Source organism: Colias croceus, chromosome 20 (genome assembly GCF_905220415.1).
Source record: "Colias croceus chromosome 20, ilColCroc2.1".
Taxonomy (NCBI): domain Eukaryota; kingdom Metazoa; phylum Arthropoda; class Insecta; order Lepidoptera; family Pieridae; genus Colias; species Colias croceus.
This window is the reverse complement of record NC_059556.1, coordinates 3371575-3384998: the sequence shown is the minus strand read 5'-3', so window position 1 is coordinate 3384998 and position 13424 is coordinate 3371575. Positions and strand designations below refer to the sequence as shown.

The 13424-nt window shown below is 31.6% G+C and overlaps 1 protein-coding gene across 1 annotated transcript in view; it reads left to right on the top strand.

Moving 5' to 3' along the window:
- The window catches only part of LOC123700750 (tight junction protein ZO-1-like), a 121475-nt gene that overhangs the window by 23032 nt on the left and 85019 nt on the right, over window positions 1-13424 (top strand). The gene's annotated exons all lie outside the window — the stretch shown is intronic.

Genomic DNA, 13424 nt, shown 5'->3' with positions numbered 1-13424 from the left:
ATTTTATTTAATCTGCTTGTGGACGCTATTCAACGACTGCATCCTCTCGAATACCTCAGTGATCTCAATGTTTATTTTTCTCCATACAATTGTTAGATGTTGTCAATCTTATTCATTTCCAAGTTGCAAGTCATTACGGATAATTAAAACATTATAATATTATAAGAAACTTAAAATTCATCACAAATAATTAACATGTCTGTTTAAAATATTACATTTTATCCGTAATTTTTAATATCATAAATATTTAGATACTTTGAAAATTAAGAACATTAACATCTATGATCTAACGCATGTTAAGGTAACTGAATTTTTATTCACGTTATTAATTACACGTTCATCTAAAAGCATTATAAAGATTTATCTATATCTTTACAACTATATAACGTGAGAGATTAATTTGTTAAAAGCGGGCGCGCCATTGCACAATAACAATAAATCTTCCAATAAAGCGAACGCGATGATATTACGTTGAAAATTAGTTAAAATTGCCAAGGGGATAGTTTTCTTTAATTAAATAATAACCTTTTACAAGTCTCATGCCCTTACGTTTTTATATTATCAATGTAACTACACTATTTTAGAAATTTCTTAGAAAGTTCACACCAAAAAATAATGCAAAAATGAATTAATTACAGATTGAATTAATAGCATAATAATATTATTATGTAGAGTTATAAAACGTAAACTTGATTATAAAAGTGGACAATGAAAGATTAGAAATAATGTCATCGGATTCAAAGCCATATAAGTTGCGATTTATGACAAATAAGCTCTCTGTTCATTCGTATTTTTTATTATATTTTATGCATATAGTAATTATGCAACTTATAAAAAAGAGCGTGTGTTCCGAGCACAGCACACGTGTCAGAAGTGAAACTTCTTTGGCAACATTCACAAAATCGTCGCCTTATCCATGAGGTGACGGCAAGGGTGACGGTATTGCTTTGTCATAAGAAAAATACCAATAGTCATTTCACTTGCGCTCTATTTTGTAAAAAAAATAACCTAAATGTATCCATACGCAATGTGTCACCGAGTCTGAAAGGTATAAATATAGCTTTGATCCCGAAGAACTGTCTGCCCTAGAAATTACAAGTGGCGCATGTTCATTCTATTTATGCTACGAGTATCCGAATGCGGAGTAATGTGTTTGATCTGTGGTTTGATAATTTAGTCATAAGTTCGATTTTTAAATCGATTTCAAAATCTATACGACTGTTTATGATTTAATTAGGTACGCTAAATAAAAATTGATTTGATAATATATTGATTTTGTAATTTTTATACAGTAAAGTAACTCACTCACTGATATTCTTGGAGATGTAGGTATGCTACAATTACACCCGATGTGTAACTACGGAATAAATAATTATAATTAATAATTTTTACAAAAATATATCTTCATCAACGACAGGCTCAGCCAATACTTTTTTTATACTTTTTTTAAGTGTAAAATAAAATTATTACGCCTCTCAAATAGACATAAAATATTTAGTTACGCTTGAAAAAAGCAACAAAAAATATATAAACCACAGCGAAATTAAAAAGAATATGAATGATTTTTCACTACACCAGCCATAACAGAACAATGGACCAGACTACCTTTACAAAATAAAAGCCCATGGAAAAAGTATTTCAGTATAAAAGTTCTGGAATGTTCTATGTATTTCTATTTAATGTGAAGTACAAAATGGTATATAGGTGTATAAAGGATTAGCTGAAAACAGTCATTAGCATGATTACATACTATTTAGTTATTCACTTACGTGGGAATGTTGGTTTTCGTTTTGATGTATGAAAATATAGAAATCCTTTTACGAGCACCAACTCATATGAAAATCTAAATAGGGTTTCATATCTTTTTAGTTAATACTAGCTTTCCGCCTGCGGCTTCGCCCGCGTTTTCAAAGAAAAACCCGCATAGTTCCCGTTCCCGTGGGATTTCCGGGATAAAACCTAGCCTATGTTACTGGTGGATAATGTAGCTTTCGAATGGTGAAAGAATTTTTAAAATCGGTCCAGTAGTTTATGAGCCTATTCGTTACAAACAAACAAACAAAGTTTTCCTCTTTATAATATTCGTGTAGATTATAATGCTTGTAAGCTGAGCTTGTAAGATTTTCAGACGTTGCTTTCAATAGTTTAACATGTTAATAAATGCCATAGATAAGTATTAAAATTTAAGATGTAGGTAGCTATTCGTTTTTTAATATCATAAAAACATTAGCAATAGTAAGGTAAAAGCACCTAATACGGAGGTATTTCGCAACATTTGAAAGTAAGTATCAAAAATAAGCATTTGTAAGTCTTTCTAAAGGTGCCAAACCACTTTATCGTTAAAAGTGGAACTTAAATTTTGTATTGCTGTTGAGTCTATGTTTATTTTCATGATATTTCTTATTTTAAAAAATTATTTAAATAGTCATGTCGATTTTCCCTAATACGGAGGTATGATTTTGGTCAGAGCCTAATACTGCGGTAGGCGGCTCCTAATACGGAGGGTCAGATATTATATACATTGAAGTTCCGTACAAATAATATTTGTTAAATAATAGGAATGTGTTAGTAAAGTAAATTGTAAGTTTTTTATTCATTAACCATTGGTTTGATTACGTTGATTCACTTTTAATGTGTTTCATTTATGCTTTTAGTTTTATCGGAAAAAAAACACGCATATCAAATAAGAATCCACAAAAAAAGACACAAAACTTCTTATTTATTTACGCAACCCTAAATCTGATAATTTTAAGTTCTATGAAATAGGGCCGTAATAGGAGATCATATATAACCTAATACAGAGTTACCTGGAAATATCTACCACCGTAATAGGAAAACTACTCGTGTTTTTAATAATCCTAATTCTGACCCATCAAAAATTCGATAAACAAGAGAATGTAAATGCTTAATCAAATGATAACAGTTTTTTGGCTCAGATGTGTAAAACTCAAATCAACAGTTATACAAAATAAATGATTTGTGATACATTAAAATACACCTTCCTATTTTTACCCCTTCTAAGAAACAAACATTTTGTACTCAACCATTTTCATATTTAACTGGATTTCTAATTAAGAAAACATACCGCAGAATATGGTTTCTAATTTATCAGATTAATAATTATTCCAACTAATCTTGGAATTAATTCAATAAGTAAATAAAATGAAAGTTATAAACAATTAAACATGCCCAGTATTTTTCCTATTTCGGAGTTATGCCACCGTATTAGGATTAATCTATAAAATTTGTATCGTATTACGGCGGTATTTTATTTCTTATTTTTTGGGTAGAAAATGACTTACAAATATGAAACAAGCTATTTAAATAGTGAGTGTAATAGTAGGAAAATGCAATAAACAATACATATACAAACTTGAACGGCTTTTTAATACGAAAAACTTAGTTTATAAATATTAGTGTACTTACTTTTGTTGTTTCGCGTTTGTATGGAAACACCTCTCATGTCGATGCCGTTACACAGATTGATTGATCTTGTTGTGTTGTCTATGTGCTATACTTGCAAACGTTAGTTAAGTCATGGAGTAATAAATTTGGAATAAATAGCTTACGTTTTGGTGTACTTAAAATTTATAAAACAGGAATAAAACTCGAAAATAGAAATACCACCGTATTAGGAAGCGATTTTGACTACCGCCGTATTAGGAGCCTTTACCTTACCTATTTAATTTTTAAAATATACATATAACAAAGATACCAGTAAGTTGTTAAAATATTCTTAAAAGGGAGACGTAAATTGTTATGAATTTTGAATAAATGAATACTTACCTATCTATTAAAATTCATACCTTCTCGAGATGAAGTATTGAATGCGGTTAAAACTTGGCGCGAAAATATACGCGCCATAGATAAAAAACAGGTTAAGGTCATTCTTGAATACAGCCAATCTTGACACTGAACGGAGGGAAAATGAAGAAAAGGAGCTTAGAAAAATAAGAAAATCGTACATACCTATATTTTCGCAATTTAAAGTTAAGTATTTGTTTTTCTTTTCTTTTAAACCCAAGTTTAAGCTTTTCTTATAAGTAATTCATATTTTTGCTAAATACTATTTACTAGCATTCTGCCCGTGGCTTCGCCCGCTTTGTTTAACCTTCCTCTTGAATCACTCCATCCACTAAAAAAACCGCATCGAAATCCGTTGCGTAGTTTTAAAGATTTTAGCATAATATATAGGGACATAGGGACAGAGAAAGCGACTTTGTTTTATCACAGTATTATTATTGTAATACTGTGGTTTTATACTATGTAGTGATAAGGAACAGAACTTTAATTAAATAATTTCTGTAGATTCTGACAAAAGATTTAAGAATTATCAATAACCATTAGTTTGAATTAGAATAGAATGAATATTATTGGTAGTCATTGTTAAAGCATCAAAATTAGGGTTAAGTTGGATTTTAACAGTTAGAGAATAAAAGGACCCGCATGTTCTCATAAAATAATCATTTATAATAAGAATTTTATGGTTATTACTTATTGTATTCATTGTTATTACGCTCGCTCCAATTATAAACATTTTTGTTAAATAATTAACATACTTAAAAATTTTACTTATCTTTTTATTGTATCAAAAATTATACTGTAAAAATCGTTGCCTCAAAAGTTTATACCTATCTTTATACCTACATACATATTCTTGCACGATTTTAGTTTTTATAACTATAATTTGTGATTTAACAGACCTGACAACATTTTGACTCAACAGCCTCCAAAAGCTTTTATTTCGGATTTTACCTTTACAATTAAAATATAAAGAGAAATACATATAATTACATACCAAATATAATTCTAAAATTCTTGTCAACGTCCGTCGTTGCACTGAATTTAATAAATTTCCCAGCGGACATAAATTTTCCCACTCGAAGTAAAAACAAACGAACGCGAATGACATCGTTAACTCTTGGAATTACTAAAGTTATAAATAAATGGTTTCCAGAATGACATGAGCCGGCGCCAGTTAAAAATACAAACAATACTTATGTCGCTGTCATTCACTCATTAGGTATTTAGTTCATTAATTATTTTCGAATGGCTATCGAATTCGAAATTTAAAATATTTGTTTTTTTTTACAATAATATCACAAATAATATGCCAGTTGTGTTCGAGCCAATCAGTCGACACTCGACAGTCGTGGAAGTTGATAATAAAATAATAATGTAGTAAATTGGGAATCTGTGCAATGAAAAGTTAAATTTATGTTGTTTTCGATATTCTATAACCTCATCAATGACTATATTGTATGTCATAATAAAATTGGTTTAGTCGTTCTATAAATTATTAGCCCAGGCACAAAGTTTGATAGTGTTTGAATTGGTCACTAACGTTGAAAATATCGAGGAACAATAATGAAGACAAAAAAAATAAATTCAGAAATAAATGTGGAGTTTTAATTTTTGTAATATAGGTACGTAGGTAATTAAACTATTTTCATCGTCCCGATCGAGGTCTGGACCGGATGTTTATAAAACATTTATTACAATTATATCATTTATACTAAAATACATACCCAGTAGAAGCTTTGACCTTTCCAATTTGCTCCTGTACATTTGGCAGGTCGTACCGTCTCGTACAAGTCAATGTACGGTGACTCACGCACCTGGGCTAGACAATGTAACAAAACATACACGAAATTCAACTTAATTCCACTAAAAATAAGGCACAATCATGTGTCATCTGTTTTTTCAATTGGGACTGGTATATACAGTTTAGGAAATCTTATTATATCATGTTCCTTGAGAAAGTGATCGATAATGCTGCATCAGATTGATTTTCCTTTAGTTCTCTTTAGTAATGAATTTATCAGAATTCGTTTAGCGTTTCAGGCGTGAAAGCATTAGCGGCAGGTAGACGTAGTCGAAGATATACTATACATCTATAATCTTGCTTTTTAGCGTAAGTACATTTTAAATTTAAATTTTTACAAATAAATTTTACAAAAACAGTGATGGGGCCAAGATGGGGCTATGTAACACGCAGAACGAAATACCACGATATGAATATGCGTAACATAATATTTTTTTCTACAACGCTATTGTCATTACTCATTTGTCATATTTCAAATAGTAGGATCGGTGCCAAGAAATCGATACTGATAATAGTTAAATGCTTAGATTAAGGATTGGTCTCCGCGCGCGCTACGACTAGATACCGCCGGCGTACTCGAAAAATGCGGCAACTAAAAGTACGCCGAAATCGGCGTACCCGAGCCAGTCGTGTCACAAGCATTGTGTCGAGATGGCGTACCGATAGTTTCTAAAGATTTTGGACAAAACCTGAAGTAAAATGCCTGTTTGTGCCATAAAACTGTTTAAAAAAAATACAACAAATAATAAGAAATACACTGTGATCACGTACCATCAGAAATAATCGTATTATTCGATATTTCACCTGTACTTTGAAAATGTTGTTTACGAAAATACGACGCCATTTAGTGTTGCCGTACCCATATCCCAAAAACACACTTTTAATTTGAACTTATTTTATTCATAATGTTTTTTTTTTCAATACTATTACTAACGCATATTATAAAAAAATGATAATAACAATAATTTATTTCTGTTTAACCTTGTTTAACTGACTCATATAATATATGTTATTTTTTTATTACCGCTTTTTTACTTTTAAAAAACCTTTGTGATAGTATAGTGGCATCGCAAGTGGATTTGAGTCACATGTTCATGGGTTCGATTCCCGGCAAGGCCAAAATGAAATAAAAATATTCTTCAAACTTCTTTCCAAGATAGCCCATTTCCCATTTATGGGGTAAAATTTATGTAGCTGGCAGTACAATTCTTCACACACACTAGCGTCACCTAGCGTCCTTACAAATTGCCTTACACACACTACAGAACTGAGTTGCCGCACTCACGGAGCTATTGTTTTTAGGTGGAGCGGTATCTAGTCGTAGCGCGCGCGCGGAGACCAATCCTTAATCTAAGAGTTAAATGGTTTACATACTACACAATAGTCAAAGAACCCTTTTGTGATTGGGTTTTTTAGACGTAGGATGACATAGGTATATATTGTGCCGTCATCAGGTAACACTACCAAAATATAATTTGAATTTAATTGAATAATTTAGAGTACTGTTTAATTGTTTATTATAATAATAAAGTGTACTAAAAAAAGAAAAAAGAACGATTTTTTTATTGAACTTTAAGTTTAAATTAAACAGTTTAGAGAAAGATCTAATTTAAGTAAAACATAAAGAGTAAGAAAAAGTAAGAAAAAGAAACACACAATTATCTTAATTCTATTATTAAAGCTATTCGTGAACTCCTATGCGTGGATAATTTATTAATTTCCCTTTGCACGCTATAAAAAGAGCATCATTTTAATTTGAGTTCAGTTACTTTGTTCGCTCAGTCAATTTACTATTTTCAACAGAGCTTATTACAGTCCCGTTATCAAAAACATCACGACAATACAAACAAAAATAACATCAAATAAAGAATATTTAAATTATAGAAAGTCTAAACATTGGAAGATTACATATAGTAGTTATAGTCCTTTTCAACTAGGATGATTCCTGTGACACATCGATTGTTGACACGTGTAGAGATTGCCTTTACTGAAATCGTATCAATTGTTTCCGATAATCGATAATATTTTATATGGAAATGAAATCGATTTGAATAAAGGACCAAAATCAGTTATTTCGGCATTTCGCCAACAATTAACTAAGGAATCTTAGCAAACAACAGCGACAAAAAGTGAACAATTACAATTAGTAATAATAACACAATACCACGTAAAGTATCAATATAAAAATGCAACTTGTATACAAAGCTGACGGACTCGTACAGACGATTGACGCGATTGACAAACGATCACAAGATGGGCGTCGATTATATGATTTTCCAACTCTATAATTTTTCAACGTTCGATTTCACGTACACGAATTGCGTAGGTATTATTTTTTTGTGTTATTTTATTTTATTTTTCGTTATATTAAACTAAACAATACTGTTTTTGTTTTAGTAGCTTAAGATGTTTAATTTTTATATTTTTGGTAATAATGTCGCCTTAAAATAAAAATATTATGCATTAAAATTATTTTTGCTTTTTAAACATAAAATACATAATTCGGAACACAATGAAGTGTCACAGGAATCATCCTAGCTGAAAAGGACTATAGTTACTATAGGGTGTCCCAACAAGAACGCAAGATTTAAATTTGGCGCCATTCGAAGTGTCATTGTTTGACATATCAAGTGTAATTTTTTTTTAGTAGAAGGTATAAGGTTAGTAAAAATGGAACGCTAAACGAAGGATCAACGCATTCTCATTGCAAAATTTGTTTTACCAAAATAGTGAAAGTTTTGCGGCTACAGTACGAAAATTGCGATCAAAGAAATTGCGATCAGTTAAAAGAGATTAATGGAAAAATTTGCTGAAACTGAGTCTGTTAGTGATGTAAAGACAACAACGCGCCTTCGACCAGGTCGATCAACCGAAAATATCGCAGCAGTACGTGATGATATCGCTCAAACTCCATCCATCTCAATTCAACACCGAGCTCCAAAAATTTGTGCTTCCGAATCCACTATGCAGCGAATTTTGACGAAAGATTTGCGTCTTGCATGCTGGAGGGGATGTGGTTTCAACAAGACGGCGCCACATGTCATACAGCCAGAGAAACAATACAATTGCTGTATCAGTCATTTCTCGGTCGTGTTATTTCACGCTTTGGGGACCATAATTGGCCACCTAGATCATGCGATTTAGGGGTTTTTTTGAATTCGATGTTTTATGCAATTAAGCCGACGACGACTCAAGCCTTAAAAGACGAAATTGGTCGCTGTATTAATGAAATACCACAGCATTTATGTAAAACGGTCATTGAAAATTTCATTAAAAGATCGCGTATGTGCCAGCAAAGCCGCGGCGGCCATCTCCCTGATGTATTGTGCCAAACATAACCTCATCTTGTCTACTTTACGATATAATATAGTTTTCACAATTTTTTTTTAAATATCTGCGTTTTATGTCAAATTTAAATCTTGCGTTCTTATTGGGACACCCTATATTATACTAATACTTGAGATTACTAAGCTGATGTAGTAGATTATACCGCGGAATATTTTAGATTAGAATTGGATGACTTATAAAGATTCTTCAATACATTTCATATTTCCCCTATCAACACTGCGTGTTTTTGCTTTTAGTAGACCTTACGTTGTATCATAGGATGTTGTATGTAGTACCTAGCTGTTATTAATAATCTATACTTAATTATACTTTAATATTATAAAGTTGAAGAGTTTGTTTGTTTGAACGCGCTAATCTCAGGAACTACTGGTCCCATTTGAAAAATTCTTTCGGTGTTAGATAGTCCATTTATCGAGGAAGGTTATATATTATCATTACTACACTAAGGCTATCAGGTGCAAAACCACGCGGGTGAAACCGCGAAGCGCAGCTAGTCTTTAATAGAGTCATAATATAGGGTCGACAGTTGACATCTAGTAAACTACGCTTAGCTTTAGTTAATTCTTAATTTATTATCCCAGATTATAAATCGTACGTAAATGTAATTTTATTGATAAACTGTTAAACGTTAATTACATCGTGAAACCAGGAACAGTAACCTCATAAAGTGAATTCGTAAACATCATAAACTTATTATAAACAAACTTTAAAAGGCGTTTAATCGTGCTGAAAATGTACTCTTTTTTTAACGAGTGAAAACGTAGTTATATGGATAAATTTTATAAGTAGATGTTATATTTTTGGTGTTTGGGATAGTCTCGAAGAGGTCTTAATTATTTATTGTAAACCTAATATATTTATGTAGGTGTGTTCTGTTAAAACTTAAAATATTAAAAAAAAAATCCAAGACTTTTGCTATCAACAATTTCAACTTTAGTTGTTAAGTATTTGTTATTCATATGCACATGGGCCATTAAATTCTTGTAAAACTACATTTTTTAATAAATAAATGCACTACCTGGAAGCAACACTTTAACATGCTTCAAACTTGAATCATTTTAGAAAAAAGGGTAAACGAATATGCACACCAACAGAAGCGTCAAGTATTCTAAAACAAATATTCCGCCTACACTTTAACACTAAAGGTATAGTGTGGGTGGACCAGGCTCATGCGTGGGGTCTGAGGACTGTGTTAATTACCACTAGGAAATCATTCTACATCGATGAAACATACATCCCCAAATAATAATTCGTTGTAATTGTAAGTCAACATTAAAAGATATGCATAATTATTAATTTAATAAGTGCGATTTTTTCATGTTTTCATTAGGTAAGCACTAATATAAGTACCAAAAACTGACGAGCAAAATAGTATCGTTGTGAGCCCACGTTTTTATTCTATAAAATGTCTTACCAAAAGTCCCATAAAAAATCAAATCTGGAATATGTCTCAAGAACAAAGCAAATGTGTGTTAAATAAACAAATTTAGAACCTCCAGACTATTTGACGAATTCCATACTATTTTAACAAAACATATTTCTGCCATGATCTAATTCAAACACATCGAAACAAAGAAATAAGCGAAGATAGGATAGTTTAGACGATGTGTCACTTATTCTAAATAGCTGTAGCGGTGTGAATACAAATAAACCGAATTCAATGAGAAGTAGAACAAGCGTTTATAAGGTTTCTTTACATGTATAGTGTATACGCGTAACCTTGTCCTATAGTATTAACTGGGTGGTTTTTAGAGAACGCACACATTTTTTTAAATTTATTTAAAATCCTATTATAAAACTTGACGCGTCGCGGCATTGCCCGCTGATCAGAAATTAGAAAGAAAAGAATATTTTTAACAACATGAATAACGTAATATCAATAACATTAGATTATAATATTCAAATTGCCTAAATTGGCGGAGGTTATCCATTATAAATAAATAAATAATTGCTCTACATTATAATATTGGTATAGGCATAGGTACGTTATCTTTATTCAAATTAAAAACATAAATGGTTGTTTAAAAGTGTGAACAAAACGTATACTTCGCATGTTTAGTTAACAACTCGAATCATTAGACCGCTCGGCTCCTGTATTCCACGACCGTGCGCGCTATTAGCAACTTTTCAAATTAAATATTTATCTCACACCGTATAGAATACAGGGTGTTTCGTTCCACAGATCAATGTGTAATTACTTGAACCACAGAATAAAAATTCTAGATAAAAAAATACTTGAACGCCGGCTTTGTGAGTCATGTTGAGAAAAAAGTGAGGAATGTGCGTGCCGTCACGTTTTGTCGGGATAGACGAGAGATGTAAGGACAGAAACGAAGCTAAATTGTCCGTAGGGATAACGTGTGAAAGTTGTGAGGATCGTCAAAACGGCTTTGATTTGATGGTATTACTTATAGATTACCTATATATATTTCACAAAATCGTGATCTAAAATAAATTATGTACAATATTATAAGGCAGCAGTAAAGCAGTTTCTTGGTAGATATAATATTTTGAGCACATTGTAATACCGAAAGCCGAAATCTTTAATCTTTATCTATCTTATTATTATAGTAATCAGCTATAAAACGGTGAACTGAATTAATAAAAAGTTAAAGCCATATCGACGAACTAAATAGCACTCCGCTATCTTATCAAAAACGTCGTTGAATCTAAATTGTTTGCACGCACCCGAATTACAGTTTAGTCTACGCATGAACCAGATTAATGCAGTGGTAATTTAGATAATTTTTGGACGTGTTAGCCGGCTACTATTTTCTAAAAAAGTGATAAAAAAAATGTGAAAAACGAAAATTAAAATTCGAACGTGATTCGAACCGTAAACATTCGAACTTTGAAAAGAGTGCATTTAAAAACACGCTGAAAAGAATACCATTCAAAATCCGAACGAACTTATGAAACTTCAAAACGGCGGATAAGTTAAAAAAAAAAATGGAATGAGAATTTTTTGAATCCGCAATGCCGTCTGCTCTGGATATTGATCCGTTCAGCCAGCCCGAGTGGAGTGACTCCAGCGATTCCACGGAGCCAGCCCCTCTGCCGCAGCTCGGGTACTTCGTGCCCGTGAGATGTAGGTGCGATAGATCGAGCCGCCACGTATGTAGGAGAAACAAAAGGTATGAGTATAACGGGAAACATAGGAAGATTTCGCTCACGAGCGATAAAGCCGCTCTTTGTACATCTCTATTATAAGCTATCTTAACTATGTAACAAAATTTATTACTTACTGTGTATGTACAATAAAGAGTATTTCATTCTTTCACTCATTCATTCATTCAATCAAGATTTGAATTTTGAACTGTTGTATAGTAAAAGAAAGCAGTAGAATAAGTGTATCCATGTTATTTGAGATAGTTTGATAACAAATAACATACATACATATAATTATATTGGTAAAAGTAACTAGGTATATGTATATACCTAGCTATTTGTACCAATTTTATTCAATATCTTGTACGCTATCATTTATCAATTAAGTGTTTATAGTTATCTTTCTTTGTTTGTAAATAATAATAACATACTAATTTATACGATAACAATGTATAATGTTGACTTTACCACCAATCAAACTTGCCATTGATAACAAAAAATCATTTTGTATGAATGATATTTTGTAGGGAAAAACTTATTACACGTGTAGCCAACGCTGTATTTATTATTTAAACTCAATTAACTAAGTCTCAACTCATCTAACTCTGTCATAAATAAAATATGCATGGTTTAAAAGCTGGGCTCCGGGCATCACATATCGGTGCTAAAAACATAATATGTATATTACAACCTAAATCTGAGATTACAATAATACATGTACCAGGTACATGCTATAAGTTACAAATTCAATTTGCGTTTTGTTTTCTTGAGCTATGTAAACTATGAAGCATCATGGATAGAGAGACATCATAAAGCAGACAACACAACGTTCTCAGACAACATAAAACTCGACATTTTTGTGAAATATATAAATATAAATATACTAATTATAATAAATTGTTGTGGATAGTTTTTAGAATTTTATAGTAGAGTGCTAGTTATGCATTTAATTAATTTATGGCATTTTTTTTTTGTATGTAATATCAGTTTTTATACTCTAAGAACAAGCATATTTTGTATGTCACAAAGTTTATCTCGTGCCCTTCTCGTGCCTTTTATATCTACGAATCTATGTTGATAATACTGTGATTTCAAAGACTAAAATTGTTACATTGTAATATTATATTGGTGGTGGTAAGGTGAAATAAATAAATAAATAAATAAATCCTAAATTTCACCATCGTGAGACGGGAGTTACATATGCATATCCCGAATCCGTATCAAATCAGACTACACAGCGCGACCACGCGTAGACCCCGTATCGAAAGTTATGCAGCTAAAGCTAAAGGATATAGGGATGCCATTTTTTGCATTGAGATTTGTCAAGACAGATAAACTACACCCACCCATGTAAAACTGACCA